The sequence below is a fragment of the Mus musculus genome, chromosome X (genome assembly GCF_000001635.26).
Source record: "Mus musculus strain C57BL/6J chromosome X, GRCm38.p6 C57BL/6J".
Taxonomy (NCBI): domain Eukaryota; kingdom Metazoa; phylum Chordata; class Mammalia; order Rodentia; family Muridae; genus Mus; species Mus musculus.
The window spans coordinates 147926363-147942440 of NC_000086.7; the positions used below are offsets into that span (position 1 = coordinate 147926363).

General features: G+C 43.2%; 2 pseudogenes; one reads left to right on the forward strand and one right to left on the reverse strand.

Annotated features, from left to right (window-relative positions):
* On the forward strand, positions 1277–2162 carry Gm15081 (predicted gene 15081; annotated as a pseudogene).
* Positions 13480–15185, reverse strand: Gm21928 (predicted gene, 21928; annotated as a pseudogene).

The window sequence follows — 16078 nt, forward strand, 5'->3', positions numbered from 1 at the left end:
GACTGCAGATAGGGCACAGTTGAAAAATATTTGCCTGGCATGCTCAAGGTCCTGATTTCCATCCTCAGCACTTAAAAGCAAAAACACACCCTATGTTGAACAACTACTATGTTCAAAATATTATAGTATTTGTTGGGTTGGGGTGACACATGCCTTTAAGCCAAGCACTCAGGACACAGATGCAGGTGGATCGCTGTAAGTTTGAAGCCAGCCTAGTATACAGAATGAGTTTCAGGGCAGCCAGGGAAACACAGAAAACCTTGTCTTGAAAACTCAATATATATATCATGAAGACATGGAGATGATTAACATGCAGTGCCTGCCCTTTATATTTGACTCACTATGCAACAGAGGATAATTTTGATCTCTAATCATCCTATTCTACCTCACAACTGCTGAGAATACAAAAATACACCACCATATCCATGATGCAGGGCCAGGAAGGATACCAAGAGGGGAGCACTCTATCAACAGAGTACATCCCCAGCCTTTGTTCTGTCTCTTTTTGATTGACTTTTCATTTTTTTCAAGTTTTTCTTAAACTTGATCTATATCAAACCATATCTGATAGTACTACTTTTATACTTCTGCTTTTCCCACCTTACAAAATAGACATGTCAACTCATCTCAAAGTTTAATTGAGATTGCAGACCTCCTGGGCAGAAAACAAGGGATCATACGAAATCTGGTGCAGATATATTGAGAAAAATTTATTATGCTAATTATGCTGACTTTTGGTAAGTACAGATAGTTTCTATTGCATTGGATTTAATAAAATAATGATGGGACTAAATTTTCATTTGTTACCTCATATCATATAACTATAAGTTTTATGTTAGTTAATTATGTAATCATTGCTCTATAATTTAGGAAATTCTCACTGATATTGTTTAAAATGAATTCCTTTCATTCCCTTCTAGTATTTTATATGAACTGTATTACTTCACACTAAAGTTTACTAAAAATGCAGAGTATGATTTCATTTGAACAATACATGACATTAAGATATATGAGTTCATTTTGTCAATAAAATTCCCTTTTCTCATTTAAAAATATGTTCCCAAAAGATACTGTCTTTTTAGTAAGAATAAGGTTTTGTAACAGAATCATTGTAGTTGAAATAATTGTATTATGATGGCTACAATGAAAACAGTCAGGTCATAGCCTCAGGGCATAACAGTAATAGGAAATAAACATTTTCACAACATAAGTTTTTACATGCTATTATGGCAAAGACTAGGAGGCAATAAAAAGACTTTCAAAAGTGAGAATACAGAGGGGGGAAATGGCCATGCTGCAGGAGAGTGAAGTCAAAGTGGATGTTGAGTTGAAATTAAGCAAAAATGAGCTGAAGAGGCATCTGAAAGCTGAGAAGAAACTGGAAGAGAAAGGCCAAGTAGAAAGAGCTCAATGAGAAACAGCTAAACAAGACTACTGCTGCTGCTACCACCAACCCCACTGCTGACATTGGTGTGGATGCCGAGGAGGAGACTCTGGACCCAAATCAATATTACAGGATCCAAAGTCCAGCAGCTGAAGGTCAGTGTGGAGGACTCATACCCACTCAAGTACCATGTGGACATCTCATTCACTCAGTTCATTCAAGAATACAGCCACCTGCAGCCTGGGGATCACCTGACTAACATCATAAGTGGCAGGTCACATCCAAGAGAGTGTCTAGGGGAAAATTGATCTTCTATGACCTTCAAGGAGAGGAGGTCAAGTTACAAGTCATGGCCAACTCCAGGAATTATAAATCAGAGGAAGAATGTGTGCACCTCAATAAAAACTGCATCAGGGAGATATAATTAGAGTTGAGGGTAATCCAGGGAAAACCAAGAAGGGGAAGCTGAGCACCATCCCCCAGGAGATCACACTTCTGTCCCTCTGCTTGCACATGTGCCTCAGCTTCATTTTGGCCTTCAAAGACAAGGAAATAGGTCTCTTCAGAGATATTTGGGCTTGATACTGAAGGAGTTTGTGAGACAGAAATTTGTCATCTTCTCTATAGATCATCACAGATATAAGAAGTTTCTTAGATGAGCTGGGATCCCTGAAATTTGGAACTCCCATGATGAACATAATTTTTGGGAGAGCTTCAGCCGAGCCTTTCATCACCTATCACAATGAGCAGGAAAATGAACTTATGTATGAGAATTGCTTATCAGGTTTAGGAGTTCTCTGGTGGAATTTTTAGGGTCACTTATATATACTATCATATCATGTGCAAAAAGTGATATTTTGACTTCCTCCTTTCCAATTTGTATCCCCTTGATCTCCTTTTGTTGTCGAATTGCTCTGGCTAATACTTCAAGTACTATGTTGAAAAGGTAGGGAGAAAGTGGGCAGCCTTGTCTACTCCCTGATTTTAGTGGGATTGCTTCCAGCTTCTCTCCATTTACTTTGATGTTGGCTACTGGTTTGCTGTAGATTGCTTTTATCATGTTTAGGTATGGGCCTTGAATTCCTGATCTTTCCAGAACTTTTATCATGAATGGGTGTTGGATCTTGTCAAATGCTTTTTCTGCATCTAGCGAGATGATCATGTGGTTTTTGTCTTTGAGTTTGTTTATATAGTAGATTGCATTGATGGATTTTCGTATATTAAACCATCCCTGCATTCCTGGAATAAAACCTACTTGGTCAGGATGGATGATTGCTTTAATGTGTTCTTGGATTCGGTTAGCGAGAATTTTATTGAGGATTTTTGCATCGATATTCATAAGAGAAATTGGTCTGAAGTTCTCTATCTTTGTTGGATCTTTCTGTGGTTTAGGTATCAGAGTAATAGTGGCTTCATAAAATGAGTTGGGTAGAGTAATTTCTACTTCTATCTTGTGAAAAAGTTTGTGCAGAACTGGAATTAGATCTTCTTTGAAGGTCTGATAGAACTCTGCACTAAACCCGTCTGGTCCTGGGCTTTTTTTGGCTGGGAGACTATTTATAACTGCTTCTATTTCTTTAGGGGATATGGGACTGTTTAGAAGGTCAACTTGATCCTGATTCAACTTTGGTACCTGGTATCTGTCCAGAAATTTGTCCATTTCGTCCAGGTTTTCCAGTTTTGTTGAGTATAGCCTTTTGTAGAAGGATCTGATGGTGTTTTGGATTTCTTCAGGATCTGTTGTTATGTCTCCCTTTTCAGTTCTGATTTTGTTAACTAGGATTTTGTCTCTGTGCCCTCTAGTGAGTCTAGCTAAGGGTTTATCTATCTTGTTGATTTTCTCAAAGACCAGAGACTGAAGAAATGACCATCCAGAGACTGCCCCACCTGGGGATCCATACTGTAAACAACCACAAAACCCAGACACTATTGCAGATGCCAAGAGCTTGCTGACAGGAGCCTGATATAGCTGTCTCCTGAGAGGCTCTGCCAGTGTCTGACTAATACAAAAGTGGATGCTCATAGTCATCCATTAGACTGAGCACAGGATCCCCAATGAAGGAACTAGAGAAAATACCCAAGGAGACGAAGGGGTATTCAGCCCCCTAGGAGAAACAACAATATGAACTAACCAGCAACCCCAGAGCTCCCAGGGACTAAACCACCAATCAAAGAAAATACACGGAGGGACTTGAGCCTCTAGCTGCATATGTAGAAGAGTGTGGCCTAGTTGGTCATCAATGGGAAGAGAGGCCCTTGGCCCTTGAAGGTTCTATTCCCCAGTAAAGGGAAATACCTGGGCCAGGAAGCAGGAGTGGGTGGGTTGGGGAGCAGGGGGAGGGGGTAGAGGATAGGGGATTTTCGGAGGGGGTACTAGGAAAGGGGATAACATTTGTAATGTAAATAAAGAAAATGTCTAATTAAAAAATTGACTAGGCAGTGGGCGCCATCTTGGTTCCGGGAGTCCGCTGAACTTAGGAAATTATTCTGAACAGGTGAGAGGGTGCACCACAGAACCGGACAGCTTCTGGGACTGGCGGAGCCACAGAGCCGCTGAGGCAGCACCCTTTTCCGGCCGCAGACAGCCGGCCACCGTCCCGACCAGAGGACAGGTGTCCACCTGGCTCAGAAGGCCTCAGCCTCAGGAGCTGCAAGCGCCACCTTGGTTCTGGGACTCCGCCGAACTTAGGAAATTAGTCTGCACAGGTGAGAGTCTGCACCACAGAAGCTGACAGCTTCTGGGACCTGCCAAAGCAAAACAGCTTCTGGGAAAGGTCCTGTTTTGGGCCTTCTTCTTCGGCCAGGAGGAGGTCCAAACACAAGATATCTGTGCACCTTCCCTGTAAGAGAGCTTGCCAGCAGAGAGTGCTCTGAGCACTGAAACTCAGAGGAGAGAGTCTGTCTTCCAGGTCTGCTGATAGACAGTAACAGAATCACCAGAAGAACAATCTCTAAAGAGAGTCGACTATAACAACTAACTCCAGAGATTACCAGATGGCGAAAGGTAAAGGTAGGAATCTTACTAACAGGAACCAAGACCACTCACCATCATCAGAACCCAGCACTCCCACTTCGCCCAGTCCAGGGCACCCCAACACACCCGAAAAGCTAGACCCGGATTTAAAGGAAATCTCATGATGATGGTAGAGGACATCAAGAAGGACTTTATTAACTCACTTAAAGAAGTACAGGAGAACACTGCTAAAGAGTTACAAGTCCTTAAAGAAAAACAGGAAAACACAATCAAACAAGTAGAAGTCCTTACAGAAAAAGAGGAAAAAACATCCAAACAGGTGATGGAAATGAACAAAACCATACTAGACCTAAAAAGGGAAGTAGACACAATAAAGAAAACACAAAGTGAGGCAACACTGGAGATAGAAACCCTAGGAAAGAAATCTGGAACCATAGATTCGAGCATCAGCAACAGAATACAAGAGATGGAAGAGAGAATCTCAGGTGCAGAAGATTCCATAGAGAACATCGGAACAACAATCAAAGAAAATGGAAAATGCAAAAAGCTCCTAACTCAAAACATCCAGGAAATCCAGGACACAATGAGAAGACCAAACCTACGGATAATAGGAGTGGATGAGAATGAAGATTTTCAACTCAAAGGACCAGCAAACATCTTCAACAGAATTATTGAAGAAAACTTCCCAAATCTAAAGAAAGAGATGCCCATGAACATACAAGAAGCCTACAGAACTCCAAATAGACTGGACCAGAAAAGAAATTCCTCCCGACACATAATAATCAGAACAACAAATGCACTAAATAAAGACAGAATACTAAAAGCAGTAAGGGAAAAGGTCAAGTAACATATAAAGGCAAGCCTATCAGAATTACACCAGATTTTTCACCAGAGACTATGAAAGCCAGAAGAGCCTGGACAGATGTTATACAGACACTAAGAGAACACAAATTCCAGCCCAGGCTACTATACCCAGCCAAACTCTCAATTACCATAGATGGAGAAACCAAAGTATTCCACGACAAAACAAAATTCACCCATTATCTCTCCATGAATCAAGCCCTTCAAAGGATAATAACAGAAAAAAACCAATACAAGGACGGGAACAACACCCTAGAAAAAAACAAGAAGGTAATCCCTCAACAAACCTAAAAGAAGACATCCACAAGAACAGAATGCCAACTTTAACAACAAAAATAACAGGAAGCAACAACTACTTTTCCTTAATATCTCTTAATATCAATGGTCTCAGCTCCCCAATAAAAAGACATAGACTAACAAACTGGCTACACAAATAAGACCCAATTTTGCTGCTTACATGAAACTCATCTCAGAGAAAAAGATAGACACTACCTCAGAATGAAGGAATGGAAAACAATTTTCCAAGCAAATGGTATGAAGAAACAAGCTGGAGTAGCCATCCTAATATCTGATAATATTGACTTCCAACACAAAGTCATCAAAAAAGACAAGAAGGGGCACTTCATTGTCATCAAAGGTAAAACCCTCCAAGAGGAACTATCAATTCTGAATATCTATGCTCCAAATACAAGGGCAGCCACATTCATTAAAGAAACTTTAGTAAATCTCAAAGCACACATTGCACATCACACAATAATAGTGGGAGACTTCAACGCAGCAGTTTCACCAAGAACAGATCATGGAAACAGAAACTAAATAGGGACACAGTGAAACTAACAGAAGTTATGATACAAATGGATCTGACAGATATCTACAGAACATTTTATCCTAAAACAAAAGGATATACCTTCTTCTCAGCATCTCATGGTACCTTCTCCAAAATTGACCACATAATAGGTCACAAAACAGGCCTCAACAGATACAAAAATATTGAAATTGTCCCATGCATCCTATCAGATCACCATGCACTAAGGCTGATCTTCAATAACAAAATAAATAATAGAAAGCCAACTTTCACGTGGAAACTGAACTACACTCTTCTCAATGATACCTTGGTCAAGGAAGGAATAAAGAAAGAAATTAAGGACTTCTTAGAGTTCAATGAAAATGAAGCCACCTCATACCCAAACTTATGGTACACAATGAAAGCATTTCTAGGAGGAAAACTTATAGCTCTGAGTGCCTCCAAAAAGAAACTAGAAAGAGCATACACTAGCAGCTTGACAACACACCTAAAAGCTCTGGAACAAAAGGAAGCAAATTCACCAAAGAGGAGTAGAGGGCAGGAAATATTCAAACTCAGGGGCGAAATCAACCAAGTGGAAACAAGAAGAACTATTCAGAGAATCAACCAATCAAGGAGCTGGTTCTTTGAGAAAATCAACAAGATAGACACACCCTTAGCCAGACTCACTAGAGGGCACAGGGAAAGCATTCTAATTAACAAAATCAGAAATGAAAAGGGAGACATAACAACAGATCCTGAAGAAATCCAAAACACCATCAGATCCTTCTACAAAAGGCTATACTCAACAAAACTGGAGAACCTGGATGAAATGGAGAAGTTTCTAGACAGATACCAGGTACCAAAGTTGAATCAAGATCAGGTTGATGATCTAAACAGCCAGATATCCCCCAAAGAAATAGAAGCAGTCATTAATAGTCTCCCAACCAAAAAAATCCCAGGACCAGATGGTTTTAGTGCAGAGTTCTATCAGACCTTCAAAGAAGATCTAATTCCAGTTCTTCACAAACAATTCCACAAAATATAAACAGAAGGTCCTCTACCCAACTCATTCTATGAAGCCACAATTACTCTGATACCTAAACCACAAAAAGACCCCACAAAGATAGAGAACTTCAGACCAATATCCCTTATGAATATTGATGCAAAAATCCTCAATAAAGTTCTTGCTAACCGAATCCAAGAACACATCAAAACAATCATCCATCCTGACCAAGTAGGTTTCATCCCAGGGATGCAGGGATGGTTCAATATACGGAAATCCATCAACATAATCCAGTATATAAACAAACTCAATGACAAAAACCACATGATAATCTCGTTAGATGCTGAGAAAGCATTTGACAAAATCCAACACCCATTCATGATAAAAGTCTTGGAAAGATCAGGAATTCAAGGCCCATACCTAAACATGATAAAAGCAATCTACAGCAAACCAGTAGCCAGCATCAAAGTAAATGGTGAGAAGCTTGAAGCAATCCCACTAAAATCAGGGACTAGACAAGGCTGTCCACTCTCTCCCTATCTATTCAACATTGTACTTGAAGTCCTAGCCAGAGCAATTAGACAACAAAAGGAGATCAAGGGGATAAAAATTGGAAAGGAAGAAGTGAAAATATCACTTTTTGCAGATGATATGATAGTATATATACGTGACCCTAAAAATTCCACCAGAGAACTCCTAAGCCTGATAAACAGCTTCAATGAAGTAGCTGGATATAAAATTAACTCAAACAAGTCAATGGCCTTTCTCTACACAAAGGACAAACAGGCTGAGAAAGAAATTAGGGAAACAACAGCCATCTCAATAGCCACAAATAATATAAAATACCTAGGGGTGACTTTAACTAAGGAAGTGAAAGATCTGTATGACAAGAACTTCATGTCTCTGAAGAAAGAAATTAAAGAAGATCTCAGAAGATGGAAAGATCTCCCATGCTCATGGATCGCCAGGATCAATATAGTAAAAATGGCTATCTTGCCAAAAGCAATCTACAGATTCAATGCAATTCCCATCAAAATTCCAACTCAATTCTTCAACGAATTAGAAAGGGCAATTGGCAGATTCATCTGGAATAACAAAAAACCTAGGATAGCAAAAACTATCCTCAAGGATAAAAGAACCTCTGGTGCAATCACCATGCCCGACCTAAAGATGTACTACAGAGCATTTGTGATAAAAACTGCATGGTTCTGGTATAGCGACAGACAAGTAGACCAATGGAACAGAATTGAAGTCCCAGAGATGAACCCACACACCTATGGTCACTTGATCTTTGACAAGAAAGCTAAAACCATCCAGTGGAAAAAAGACAGCATTTTCAACAAATGGTGCAGGCACAAATGGCTGTTATCATGTAGAAGATTGGGAATTGATCCATTACAATCTTCTTGTACTAAGGTCAAATCTAAGTGGATTAAGGAACTCCACATAAAACCAGAGACACTGAAACTTATAGAGGAGAAATTGGGGAAAAGCCTCGAAGATATGGGTACAGGGGGAAAATTTCTGAATAGAACAGCAATGGCTTGTGCTGTAAGATCGAGAATCGATAGATGGGACCTCATAAAATTGCAAAGCTTCTACAAGGCAAAAGACACTGTCAATAAGACAAAACGACCACCAACAGATTGGGAAAGGATCTTTACCTATCCCAAATCGGACAGGGGACTAATATCCAATATATATAAAGAACTCAAGAAGGTAGATTCCACAAAATCAAATAACCCCATTAAAAATGGGGCTCAGAACTGAACAAAGATTTCTCACCCGAGGAATACCGAATGGTAGAGAAGCAACTGAAAAAATGTTCAACATCCTTAATCATCAGGGAAATGCAAATCAAAACAACCCTGAGATTCCACCTCACACCAGTCAAAATGGCTAAGATGAAAAATTCAGGTGACAGTAGATGCTGGCGAGGATGTGGAGAAAGAAGAACACTCCTCCATTGTTGGTGGGATTGCAAACTTGTACAACCACTCTGGAAATCAGTCTGGCGGTTCCTCAGAAAATTGGACATAGTACTACCGGAAGATCCAGCAATACCTCTTCTGGGCATATATCCAGAAGATGCCCCAACCGGTAAGAAGGACACATGCTCCACTATGTTCATAGCAGCCTTATTTATAATAGCCAGAAGCTGGAAAGAACCCAGATGCCCCTCAACAGAGGAATGGATACAGAAAATGTGGTACATTTACACAACGGAGTACTACTCAGCTATTAAAAAGAATGAATTTATGAAATTCCTAGCCAAATGGATGGACCTGGAGTTCATCATCCTGAGTGAGGTAACCCAATCACAAAGGAACTCTCACAATATGTACTCACTGATAAGTGGATATTAGCCCAGAAACTTAGGATACCCAAGATATAAGATATAATTTGCTAACCACATTAAATTCAAGAGAACGAAGACCAAAGTGTGGACACTTTGCCCCTTCTTGGAATAGGAAACAAAACACCCATGGAAGGAGTTACAGAGACAAAATTTGGAAGTGTGAAAAAGGATGGACCATCTAGTGATTGCCATATCCAGAGATCCATCCCATGATCAGCTTCTAAACGCTGACACCATTGCATACACTAGCAAGATTTTGCTGAAAGGACCCAGATATAGCTGTCTCTTGTGAGACTATGCCAGGGCCTAGCAAACACAGAAGTGGATGCTCACAGTCAGCTATTGAATGGACCACAGGGCCCCCAATGGAGGAATTAGAGAAAGCACCCAAGGAACTAAAGGGAACTGCAACCCTATAGGTGGAACAAAAATATGAACTAAGCAGTACCCCGGAGCTCTTGTCTCTAGCTGCATATGTATCAAAAGATGGCCTAGTCGGCCATCACTGCAAAGAGAGGCCCATTGGACTTGCAAACTTTATATGCCCCAGTACAGGGAAATGCCAGGGCCAAAAAGGGGGAGTGGGTGGTTAGGGGAGTGGGGGTGGGTGGGTATGGGGGACGTTTGGTTTAGCATTGGAAATGTAAATGAGCTAAATACCTAATAAAAAATGGAAAAAAATTGACTAAATAAACCATATGTAATGGGAAACCTCAAAAAAATTTCTTTGTATTCCTTGTTACCAAATAAACCATTCCTCCCTTTTTAAAAAGTATTCCAAAGTTGTTCTTGTGCCTTTTAAATGGATAGCAGGAATTTTACCAGGGTGAAAATTTGTTCTACAAAGTATGTTTTTTAAATATAATGTTGGGGGGGGGGCTAGCTTGAGAAATGGTTCTGCAGTTAAGAGCATTTGCTGATTTTTTTTTAATTTTTTAGTTTTTATTGGATGTGGTGCATTAGGCTATGCACAGACAGGCTGGTCTCCAGTTGAACTGAGGTCTGAACCCTAAAAGCATGATAATTCATCTACATGACAAGGTAGGCATTCCCTCATGTTCCTGGAACTCCTGCCCCTGCCTAAGTTACTGCCCACCACAACCCCCACAAGAGAAGCATGGCTAGAAGTCATGTAGTCAATGGCCCAAGCTTCTGACATTCAGGCTAAACTCCTCCCCAATTACCTAGCAAAAGTAAAGACAATAAAATGGGCTGTTCAGCCACTCCTTGCTCTCTTACTCACCTCTCTCTTACTTCTCACTCTCACCCCCTCACTCCTCTGTCCTCTGTCTTCTTCTCTCCTCTCCTCTCCTCTCCTCTCCTCTCCTCTCCTCTCCTCTCCTCTCCTCTCCTCTCCTCTCCACTAGTCTCCTCTCCACTCCTCTCCTCTCCTCTTCTCTCCTCTCCCCTTCCTCCCTCCCCTCCCCTCCCCTTTCCCCTCCCCTCCCTGTCCCCCCTCCCCTTCACCCCTCCTCTCCTCTCTCCCTCTTATTCCCTTTTCTCTAGCTCTCTCTCTCTCTCTCTCTCTCTCTCTCTCTCTCTCTCTCTCTCTCCCTGCATTTCTCTAACAAAACTCTAAAACCATAGAATGTCTCTGCTCATCAAGGCCCACTGCACTTGGAGGATGGGAGGATGGGATAGGCTTTCTCCTTTTTTTTTTTTTTTGAGGCAATATATTTATTAGAAAATTACTTCAACTGTCTAAAGGACAATTCAGGTTTGGATAGAACCAGCAGCAAAAATCTTTTTTTTTTTTTGAAATATGGATTTGGCAGAGTAGTAAAGTTTCTCTTTGGTGATTGACAATAAAGTCTATTTGCTTGCTTTCTGATTCGTAATACTGAAAGTGGAAAGCATACTTCTATAGTCATCAAAGCGGCTATAAGTTTAGTTGATGTGAAATTTAGGTAAGAAAATATCTGAGCTTTGAATCATTCCAAAGAACATTTAAATGTATCTACTTTTTCTTCTCTTTAGAACTGGAAGAGGGTTATCCTTACTTTGTGTTCTCTATCTAATCCTCTTTTTTATTAGATAGTTTCTTCATTTACATTTCAAATGCTATCCCAAAATTGCCCTATACCCTCCCTCTGCCCTGTTCCCCTACCCACCCACTCCCACTTCTTGGCCCTGGCATTCTCCTGTACTGGGGCATATAAAGTTTGCAATACCAAGGGGCCCCTTCTCCCAATGATGGCTGACTAGGCCATCTTCTGGTTACATATGCAGCTAGAGATATGAGCTCTGGGGGTACTGGATAGTTCATATTGTTATTCCACCTATAGGGTTACAGACCCCTTCAGCTCCTTGGGTACTTTCTCTAGTTCCTCCCTTGCGGGCTCTGTGTTCCATTCCATAGATGACTGTGAGCATCTACTTCTGTTCTCCTAATGAGCCATTTCTAATCTTCTGATGGAAGGCCTTCCTGTGCTCTAGTCAAGATTCACTGTGCTCACTCTCATGGGTGTGAGATCCTCTCTTCCCTCATCCCTCTCTCCCATAACCCTGAGGCTTTAGGAAAGTAGCCCAGGGGCTCCTAGGTTGAGCTGCCCCTTGACCACCTCCCAAAAATGGGTCAGAGGCTTGTATGCCCACCAGGGGCTGAGTGGAAATAGTCAGGCAGCCTTCCCACACCTGTCTGTACAGAGCATAGGTGGAACTCTGGCGGAGAGTGGACCTTCCCCCCTTCCTCCTCTTCCCCAGGGAACCCTTTTTTAGTTCCCACAATTGGATATTTTTTTAACTTACATTTCAAATGTTATCCCCTTTCCCGCTTTCCCCTTCAGACCCCCCCCATCCCATCCTCCTCCCCCCTATCCTACCTCAATACCCTGGCATTCAGAGAAGACCCAGGTTCCATTGCATTTACAAAAGTGGGAACAGCATTGCCATCTTTTTCAAGCACCATCTACTAGAGATATGTTTGTAGGGGACTATTATTGTCAGCTCAAAAATCCAGCAGGCCCCTTCCCTCCTTCATATGAGACATATTTTTTTCTACACAGGTCAGATTTGAATGTATTGAAATCCTGTTGGGGTAAATGAACCCCTCTTCAAATTCAGCCCTTATGTTCTCTGATAGACCTAGGGTTTCAGACAAATGTGGCTCCTCTGTCAGGTACTCACCACCAGCTCTCTCCATTTCATTGTGGACTTAACCATTAACCCAAAGACAAGCCACTGTTTGCCATGTGTTCACTTACCCACCCATCCACCCACCTACCCATCTATCCACCCACCCATCCACCCACCCACCCACCCATCCATCCATCCATCCATCCAAAAATATGTACTAAATGCTTTGCATGTGTCTATGGCTGAACTGACCACTTCACCTACATCAATCAACAAAATAAAGATCTTGGCTCCACAGAATATGTGTTCCAGCATGGAGGAAAGAACAAACATATTAAATCTGTAAATAATATCCTGTCATACATTATGTATTATAACTAAGTAGTGTATCAAATACTGTTTTAAAAAAAGCAAGAGTGAAAAGAAAGGTAACACATTAACTTGGACTCACATTGGGCTGAAGATGTAGCTTATCTGGAATGCATAAAGGGGCTGAGAATGAATGTTGATAACATATGCAAAATATGTCCATCATAGCTCTCCAGATGTAGCTCCCCTATAGAGACAGCTCCTACCTACCTTAGCTAAACCTATCTCCTTGAACCTATAAATCCTGTCTTCTTGTTTATCTGTATATAATATTTCTGCCTCCTTGTTCAAATCTATATAATAAATATGTTTTGTTTTGTTTTAAAATAGAACTTATTTTATTAAAGTACTTAATTACAGAAAAGCAACTTAGATTAAAAAAGCCACCCAAACCAAAAAACAAACAAACAACCCAGGCTGTTTTAAAGATAAAACGGGGTACTGAAGGGAATCAAAGTCCTTATAAGTGCTAGATAGTTGGGGTGAGAATAACAGGGGACTTCAAAACTGCTCAGACTACTGGTGAATAGGTAGAAACTCTAGAAACCTCCCAGATAATTGCACAGCCAATAGTGGGTAAGTGCCAATTCCTTTTAAGAGACTGTGTGAACCCTCACAATGAATTACAGCCAGGGCGGAGTATGGGAATAAGGGGCATCCTCTACATGTCCTCCTCTGTAAGAGAGTGAGGATCATCCTATATTTCTTCCACTGACTCTCCAGAAGAGGAAGAATCAAGGTAATCCAGGTCAGGTATCAAGGCCTGCCAAAGGGTGTTAGGACTAGGACCCAAGACAGAGCTTAATGCAGGTGAGGATCCTCGATCTTGTGACTTATTTGGGAAAGAATGGGAACTTGAAACACAGGAGAACTGTGAGGAGCAAGAACTGGCACCTTTATAATACTGCCCAGGGAAGGGATCTAGACTACAAGGAGGGAAAGAGGAAGAGGCTCCCATATGAACTGGGCGCCTTGGAGGAGGAGAGACTGGTTGCTCAGGAGGCTCTCCTTGGAACTGCAGGCCTATTGCAGGAGGACTGGCTCACTCGGATCAGGCTGGACCTGATCTGGAAACTGGACCTCGTGCTTCTGCCTCGGCCTCGGCCTCGGCTAGGGGTGGCACTGCTGCTGCCTCTCTGGGATCTGGACCTTGTGCTTCGGCCTCGGCTCGGGGTGATACGGCTGCTGCCTCTCTGAGAACTGGAGCTCGTGCTTCGACCTCGGCTCAGGGTGGCATGGCTGCTGCCTCTCTGGGAACTGGACCTTGTGCTTCGGCCTCGGCTCGGGGTGGCATGGCTGCTGCCTCTCTGGGAACTGGACCTTGTGCTTCGGCCTCGGCTCGGGGTGGCATGGCTGCTGCCTCTCTGGGAACTGGACCTTGTGCTTCGGCCTCGGCTCGGGGTGGCATGGCTGCTGCCTCTCTGGGAACTGGACCTTGTGCTACTGCTGTGAGCAACAGGAACCCGTGCAGTGGGCCGAGGATGTAAATTCCAGCTGGCACGCTGGGTTTCAGGGCAAGCTTCAAGGAAGACCACCTCTGCTGCACTGCTTGGATGAGGGACAATTCGGGAGCGGAGAACCAGTCCTTCGGTGCTGCTGCTACCTCTGGGGTCTTCACTGTCATCGCCATCACTGTCATCTTCCTCGTCGTGCGCCCTGGCCTGTGGCCATTCTCGGCCAGCAGGGATGGACGGGTCCCTCCCAGCACGGCTGGACCCGGGGACATGGCTGCGAGGACCAGCGCTGGTGCAAAGGGCTTGGTGGAAAGAGACAAAGCCCAGAGAGGTGGTGGTGGCAGCGGTGGCGGTGGCGCTAATGAGGGTGCTCTCCGGGGCTTCTAGGTTCCCCACAGGACGTTCAAAATGGCGGCTGCTGCTCAGTCCAGAGCTCCCAGAGGACGATGGCTGGGGCTGAGACCGAGTAGGCGCTGCTCCGGCTCCTGGAAGCGGGGGCCCGCCTGCATGCTCTGCCCTTAGGTTTTGGCTGGGCTGCTTCCCCTTGCTACTGCTCTGGGTTTGAGGAGGCGGGGGCCCGCTGTGGCCTTTGTTGCCTTTCCCGCCTTGGCCACCTTGGCCCCCTTTCCGGCCTTTCGGGGTCTGGCTGACTCCTCTCTGGCTTCTCGTCATGGGTCTACCATGTCCAAGTTCTATGTCTGGGCCCCTGCTACCCTCAGGGTCGAAAGGCACAGCCAAGTCCTCACCAGCCACAGACTTGACGCCTCCACCTGCCGCCGCCATTTCACCTTCAAGGCTCAGGATACGAGTGACGCCACCTGCCACTGATGGGTCTTTAAGTACTGTGGGGACCGGAAGCAGCGGAAGTGTGACCTGTGAACGCTACACTGTCTCTAGGTGCCTCCAGCTACTTCTCGGGGAACATGTGGCCACTGTGTACTGTGGGGACCGGAAGCACCGGGAAGCGTGACCTTTGGACTTGACAGTGTCTCTAGGTGCCTCCAGCTACTTGGGGGGGGGGGGGGGGGCAAGGATATGCGGCCACTTTGTACTATGGGGACCGGAAGCACCGGAAGCATGACCTTTGAACTCAACAGTGTCTCTCTAGGTGCCTCCAGCTACTTCTCTGGGGGGTAAATGTGGCCATATAGGCTTCACAGCATCTGATGGATTTGGGAGAAATGGCTTCTCTGTGGCTTTGACAGGGAAATGGCTTCTGGAGACCATATAATAAACATGTTGCGCTCGCAGGGAACTGTGGTTTCTCAGGTAGAGAGGCAGACTGTTCCATTGCAGCTTTCTGTTGCCGTTTTTCTTGTCTTCATTCCCTCACTGCCCTGAGCCAGTCCGTCCCTGGAGTCAGCATAAAACATTTGTTTTTGACAATAGTTTTAAGTTCTCAGCTACCATCATTTCCCATAAAGCCCAATGTTCCATATGCAGTCTTCCCCACTCTCCAAATCTGAGACCAGACACTGACAGACCATCGTCACCCAAAACTTTGAATCAAAAATAGGGGTGCTTCTCATTATACATTCTATGGCTTTTGATAAAAGTGTTATGAGATGTAACCACCATTATAAATTCATCTAAAACAATTATACTGTTCTAAAATTCCTATCACCTAAACCTATCACCTAAAGGACAAAATGCATTGAAAATCTTAGAAAACTTCAAGATCATCCAGTATGTCAACTACATGGCATCCTGGTTCATATAGGTAAATCAATGTGGCAGATTTCTACCACATCTCTAAGTTTCCCCTTCTCTGCTATTGTATTTCCTAAACACTAAGGTCTGACGTTTTAGGAC